A 7,696-nucleotide genomic window follows, 5' to 3' on the forward strand; every position below is an offset into this window, starting at 1 on the left:
CGACTAATTCTCGCATGCGACATGAGTCATACATTTTCTCGCATGCGACATATAATAGGTATTCTTGAACTGAAATCGATAAGATTTTATCACTTGTCGAATGCGACAAAGTAATCGAATGAACCGCTGTGGTAACAACACAAAATCTAGATTTTAACCTCAAATAAATTATAAAATTTGCAAAGAATAAGTTTTATCTTTTATCACTGATTTTAATGATGTCGAGTTCATAAAACACTAAGATACTAAATTAAAAATTTACTTTTAGTAATTTTTTATAAAATTCTAATATCGTATTTATACCTATAGTCAATAGTGTCTATACTACCAAGTGTATATTGAGTTCCTTGTATTTATTATATTAGTAAATTATTGTTAAAATTTATTATAATGTCTAAGCAGCATTCAAGGCCCACCCAATCGCAGATGAAATCTTTGGTCGAACTTATGACCAAAGATCCTTTATTGTGTGCCGGTAAATTTACCCAAACCTTCACACAAAAATCTGGTAAACAAAAATGGGAAGTTATCGCAGAACAACGCGTTACCGGGAGCTGAAAAAAGCTGGGACAAATGGAAAAAAGTCAGTTACATGTACCTACATCGTTGAAAACGTTGATTTTCACTTTATTTAGAATATTTTAGATAGTAAATTCGTAATATGGGCACAAGGAATGAATTTAATTTAAGTTTGACATTACCTACATTAAAACAAATATAAATGTTATTGGCTGTTGATGAATTACGAACATAATTAACTGAATATTATAGGTGTTGTGTTACTATTATTATAAATTGTTTTTCTCTCTCTCGGTTTGTATAATGCCTAACAGGCAACAGCTATAATATGATGTAGTAAATTGCTAATTTTTAACTTAGTAATTAGGCATAGTCAATCTGAATTGTTGAGCTGCAATAGTTTAAAATTGAAGCTATTTCATAAAAATAAAAAAAGATGGACAAGTGGATACCGCTCTGCTGTACAGTAGTTTTCGAGCATGTTATTGTAATGGATGTGTTATGTCTCGTATTCAATGATAAATAATTGCATTTGAAAAAATGATTCGGAGACGTTGTGTCATCCTACCATACTTGTACCTATACATTATCAACTTTAATAGTTAAAAGAAAAAATAATGAAAATCGAAAATATCTAATAGGTTTAAATAACATAACTTTACATTAATCTTTTTTTTTTTTGATAGAGGTAGAAAAATTATTTGGGAACCTTCTATTAAATTGTCTTGTGTTAGCTATGAAATGGTAGATTATAAATTTGAGTTGTAACCACATTAAAATATTAAATTTACTCTTTGTTATATTATAGACATGGCAAGATACAAGATCCGCTACAAAAACCAAAGCTGCAGCTATCAAGCGACATATCGGAGGTACTGGCGGTGGACCTACTTGTGCCATTCAGCTGAACGATATTCAACAAGATGCATTACTTTTAATGAGTCCGGCATCAGTAAGTGGTCATTCTAAGTCCAAGGAATCAAATGTGGAATTTATTTATGAAATTACCGAAAATGATGTGACGCTTGGTAAGTTTATATCAAAAAAAAAAAAATAAGCAAACATCTTATCAATTGTTATCATGGTGACTGTGGCGCGCTAAGAAACGTTACTACATTCATAATATAATCAGTGGCACCGGCGTTTGTATTTTGTATGCCGTTATTTCTATGATAAGTGTTATCAAATATTTCAGTAAACAGATCAAACGTTTAATCGTTTTGGCGTTCCAGTAAACGTTTTCTAACTGTATTCTAGAACCATAAACTTATTTACTAAACAGTTGTTTTTTTATACATTTTACGGCAAAATTGCTAATTGTGTTGATGTTGCTGGTAGCGGTTGTTGGCGATGGAGCTGGCGGTGTCCCACATTTTGATAGACAATTTGTGTGTGTATGTAACTTAAGTATTATTTATTACTTATTTATTTATTATTTAGTATTATTTCGATAAATACCTAAATTTACTAAGAACTACGAAAAACTCATTATTAAGGATAGCTTTTAAGAAACCATTTCGTTCTAATACTGATATATTATTTAATACTCATGGTATTCTTAATCTAAAAAAATCTCATGCTAAAGCCGACAAACAAACTCAGAAGCGAAAAATAAAACAATTCGAGGAGAGACTTCATAGACATTTCAATGAAAAATAAGAATAATCCCTAAGTATAAAAATAAGAATTTGTTAATGAATGGCTTAATAAAAATTATATTCATCTATTAGCCATTATCATCTATTTAACCATCAGCTGCAACTAAACAAGCTGAAGAAAAGAAAACCGAATTAAAAGGTAATATACTATTTGTGTGGAAATCGTAATAACTAAATAATTAAAACAATTTTGTTTACGAATTAAAAATATGGGCTCTCATTCTTCATTATCATCAAGCGCCACTGATGACGATGACGACGACGACGGCGACGAAGCTGCACAAGTACAAGTAAACACAAAACAAGATAGCTTTCATTCATCATCATCAAGCACCATTGATGACGATGACCAGGACCCCCTTGCTATTGAAGCCATGCGTAAGTTTTAATTTTTAAACAAGAGTTTATTTAATGTATGGTTTTTTAAATTTAACAGCATCCAAATTAATAATGGTCCGCGATGATATCATAAAAACATTTTAATATACATTATCAATAAGGTTAATGGTATATCTACAACCGTGTTATCATCTATTAGCGATTGAAAGTAAAAATAAAATAATAAAATTCATAATAAAATTCATAGGTAAGTAAAAATAATTCTGATAATTTGAATAAAATAATAAAATACATAGGTATAATAAAAATAATTCTGATAATTTAAATAAAATAATAAGGTAATACAGCTGTTTTTTTGTTTTACATTCTACTTTTATCTTGTGAATTTCTTCCCTATCGTCAATTATATTCCTATATTGCTCACACAATATACAATTGTACATACCACATATCAATTTCAATAATTTTACTATAAGCATTTTTTTTTTTTTTTAAATACATTATAACATTAGTTCTTACTTATATTACAGTAGACACTATGGCAGTGGACGACCTACCCACGATAACAGTTAACGACCCGCCAGAGACCGTCAATGTTCCTGCTTCTACTGAAACCAAAGGTAATACAGCTGTTTTTTTTGTTTTACATTCTACTTTTATCTTGTGAATTTCTTCCCTATCGTCAATTATATTCTTTTATAGCTCATACAATTAAATTATGACAATAATTTTTACTTATATTACAGAAGAGTCTGAGACAGATGATGACAGTTATACAGATACAGACGTTTAAGTATAAGTGTGAGCAGTGCTACAAACAGTTTGGAGATAAAAGAATATAATCACAGATATGTAAATAAATATTATTATTATAATTATTATAATTTACAAATCATATTATTTATTATAATGGGAGCAGTGACACAAATGATAATTATAAAACATATTAAATATAATTGTTAATAATGTAAATAATAATTTAACCTTAAAGCACATAGTTATTAATAAATGGTTCTTTATCTAAATTAAACAACAGTTATAGTATAAAATGAAAATAAATTATTTGAGAATTTTATAATAATTTAAATTTGTGTTCATTAATAATTTTTGAACATTGTCCCTGTAACAAAAAAAAAAATATAACACATAATGAGGTAAATCAGTTGACAATTAAAACTTTAAGTATACCTCGGATAAAATGATGTTTTTTCCTTTTTCTTAATTGATTGAGGGGTATTTATGAGGCAGGTTAAAACATTATTTTTGGAGGGTATTAAGCTATTGATAGTTATGTAATTTATAATTTTATTAATATTGTTTTTATACATTTGAAGGTTATTACGGAAATCTGTAGTAAATGAATTTAAATTTGTGTTAAGGTGATTTTGAAGGATTGAAATTAGATTTTGTTTGAGAAAAGAAGTTTGTTTTTTTAAGATAGAGACATTGAAGTTAATAGGATTATTGTAGCGAAGAGAATATAATTGAAAAATAGAAATCGGAATATTTATGATGATTTTATTCAGAATGGTATTGTTAACATTATTAATTTTGGATGTTGTATTGCTAATTAGAAAATACTTATAGGGGGAATTAGAAGTGGGCCTGCAACTATTAATGATTTTTTTTTTTAGAAGAAGAAAAGTTGATTTTATAATTAATGACTGAGAATTTTTTGGGTGGTAATTTATTTTTATAATTTTTGTGAAGGTAACAACATGTGTAATTAGTGATTTCATCTGAAATTTTTTAAAATTTTAATTATTATTAATTTTGTATTTACATACGAATATCATGTCATATTAATCAATGTTTATAACTTACAGATAAAATATTATCGTATTTGTTTTTGGTCAACCATTGGAATACCGAAATAATTATGACTTCACAAAATGTATAATTATTTATCTTATCCAATATAATTTTTTTGTAATGGTCGCCGACATCAACATACATGAAATTTAATTTAAATTCATCCTTGCTGTAAGCATAATGTTATGTATATATTTAAAAACTATTTGAAATTCAAATTCAAATTATTTTTTGATGCTTACACAATCATATTATAATCAATATTTAAATGCATTTCGAGATTTTCCAGCTTTTTGACCATGTCCATAAAATCATAGTAATATTCGTATTTATATATTTGGTACCCATATTCTGTAAATGTACTTTCCATATCATCATATTTATCAATATAATTATAAATTATATTAAACTTGGCACATAATATTAATTTTTCCAATGCATCATGAATCAGATTACCAAAATCTGGATTCTGTTTACTGTAAATAATTGTAAATAATTAAAAATTGATAGAAATGTATAATATAAAAAGTGTTCTTACTATTCATTAAATGACAACAAATCATCTGTTATGTATGTGCTCGTCATTATATTATGTACATGTATTTGTTTTTTTTCAATAAATAAATAATTGTCGCTAAATTGTTTGAATTTTAAAAATAAATTGACAGGAATAATTTTAAATTTTTGGTATTCTTTTAATATATTAAAGTTTTTCACATTAAAATGTATAACTGGTGAAATATCAGATATTTCATTTGGCATTTGCTTCCTGTAAATAATAGATTTTTAAAATATGAAAAAATGTATCTATCAATGTATAATAAACTTACTTATTTTCTAAAGACATGGTATGTAATAACCTCTTGCTTTGTATGGTATCCACAATTTGTTTTTTGAAATCATGAATTTTTTTTTTTTTTTGATTTGTTTAAATGTTTATTGTTAGACAGCATTTTTAAAATAATAATATCTTGTTTTATAATATAATTCTTATAGAAATTATTTTCCTTTATTATGCTAACGATGTCATCATGAATTTTATAGTTAGCCGGTAGCAATATTTTTTTATTACTACATATTACATTTTGAATGAATGCCATACTATTATTGAAATGTTTTAATATAATTACGTTATTAATGCCTTTACTTTTTAAATACAAATCAATAGATTCAACATCTACATGTTTATGATGCCCCATCTCACACAAGTCTCGTATCCCTCCTGCTAAATATGCTATTATTTTCTAAAGATATAATAATTTTATTAATTATTAAGTTTTTATTCCAATTTGTAAAAGAAATAAACTTACTTCATTATGATATATATTTTTTTTTTCTTTCTTTACAGTAATCCTATTGATGTTTTCAATTTTCAATATAAGCGGATCGCCATGGTCAACAAACTCATGTTCCACGCAAACTAAACCAACTAAAATATAATATAAATATATTAATTAAATATTATGTAAATAAAAGGAAAATTAAAAACATAACTTCCCCACCCGAAAACTTCCAAGATATTCATTTCCGCAAAAATTTGAAAAATCATTTTTCAAATTTTTGCGGAAATGAATATCTTGGAAGTTTTCGGGTGGGGAAGTTATGTGTGCGGGGGGTCGTATGTAAATATTTGAATACTTATACGAAAATGGCTAAAAATTGTAAATTATTTATTTTCATAACATATTTGTAGAAAAATAAAAATATAACTATATATATATATATATATATGTATGCATATTTTTTAATATAACCCCCTCCATTGAAAATATCTGTGTACGCCACTGACTATACTCCCACTATTTTGCTATCCTCCCGAACGAAAAGACATATTATTATCACGATTTTTGTCGTTATGGGTAGGTAAGGAACTTACAATCTGCAAATGAGACGTAGTCGAAGATACTTCTCCATTTATTAAGTTCCAGAACTTTTCTTCGTCTTGCCAGTCGGAATATAAGCTTAGTACGGCTTGAAATGCATGTCATTGCTAAACACAGTAAAAACATCTAGTTATACAGAAGCCAATATTACGAAATACCTAATAATAATATAAATAATAATAAAAAATATATATATCAGCTATAAGTCTACGTAATAACCGAAAACCGCTCACAATTTAAATGTTTGATTAATTTGTGCATCATTTCTAAATTATAAAAAAAAAACCAAAAATATTCAGAGGTGCAAAAAATTGATGATGATGGACGAAGGCGCAAAGCGAACAGATCGTCAGAAAAAAGTTCAAAGTGAATTGACCGTTAAAAAAAATATTTGAAAACGGTAAACGGAATAAACCATAGGTAACATTGAACACGGTAATAGGCAGTGGACATCGGTTAGCTTTCTATAATAATTACAACGGTTAATACACCGGTCACCGTTGTTCATATACATATCTATGTACCTACACGGAGACTCCCGGGTTTAATGCCCGGGAATATCTATGTACAGTAGGGTCTTATATTGGTCATACTGGAGCGACGAGAGCGACGATTTTTTCGACGAATCCTATGGAACGGCAACGGGGGAGTATTTTCGGTCCTTTGCAGGGGGGTCGAAAAACAAATACTAACCGAGATATCGACCAATGAACAATGCACAATGAGCTAAATTTTACAAAAAAGTCCAATCACCCTGCAGTCACCTGGCAATCACCATCCTGTGAATAAGTGTTTAGGGATAACTTTTTAATTGGTAAGTGGCGAGGCCGTGATTTCCGCAGCAAGTCTAAATAAAATGGCATCATGCTGCAACGCTATGCTAAACAACACGAGCTTCTCCTCACCAACAATCGCAAGTGTTATCTTTCTTATAAAGTTTACCGGATAGCAGACTACCCACCCTTTCCAGGGACGTATTTTTTATAGCTGTAGGGTCTAAGGTTGATTTTTAATAATTTGCAGGGTAATTGCAAACAACCTGGTGATTGCCAGGTGACTGCAGGGTGATTGGACTTTTTTGTAAAATTTAGCTCATTGTGCATTGTTCATTGGTCGATATCTCGGTTAGTATTTGTTTTTCGACCCCCCTGCAAAGGACCGAAAATACTCCCCCGTTGCCGTTCCATAGGATTCGTCGAAAAAATCGATGGGTCATTGGAGGCTAAATTGTAGACGTTTCACGAATTTACGTAATACATACGACCCCCCGCACACATAACTTCCCCACCCGAAAACTTCCAAGATATTCATTTCCGCAAAAATTTGAAAAATGCTCAGCGTCTCGAACTCTACAAGTTTGTGGTCTTAAAGTGCCAATTTTCGAAAAGGAAATCATAGGTGCTCGCCGGAGATATTCAAAAGTGTCCGGAATAATCTCCTAGCAATTCCCTAGGCCTCTTCCACATATCACCGGCGAGCACCTAT

The 7,696-nt window shown here is 29.0% G+C and overlaps 1 long non-coding RNA gene and 1 pseudogene across 1 annotated transcript; one reads left to right on the forward strand and one right to left on the reverse strand.

Annotated features, from left to right (window-relative positions):
- The first annotated feature begins 390 nt into the window (after positions 1-390).
- Positions 391-2,178, forward strand: LOC132932811 (uncharacterized; annotated as a pseudogene).
- Positions 2,179-5,638: 3,460 nt separating this feature from the next.
- Positions 5,639-6,320, reverse strand: LOC132933611 (uncharacterized). Its single transcript, XR_009662911.1, has 2 exons — positions 6,205-6,320; positions 5,639-5,757 (listed from the first exon to the last, which is right to left on the reverse strand). It is a non-coding gene; the product is annotated as an uncharacterized LOC132933611 (long non-coding RNA).
- Between the last annotated feature and the right edge of the window lie 1,376 nt (positions 6,321-7,696).

The sequence above is a fragment of the Metopolophium dirhodum genome, chromosome 1, assembly GCF_019925205.1.
Source record: "Metopolophium dirhodum isolate CAU chromosome 1, ASM1992520v1, whole genome shotgun sequence".
NCBI classification, from domain to species: domain Eukaryota; kingdom Metazoa; phylum Arthropoda; class Insecta; order Hemiptera; family Aphididae; genus Metopolophium; species Metopolophium dirhodum.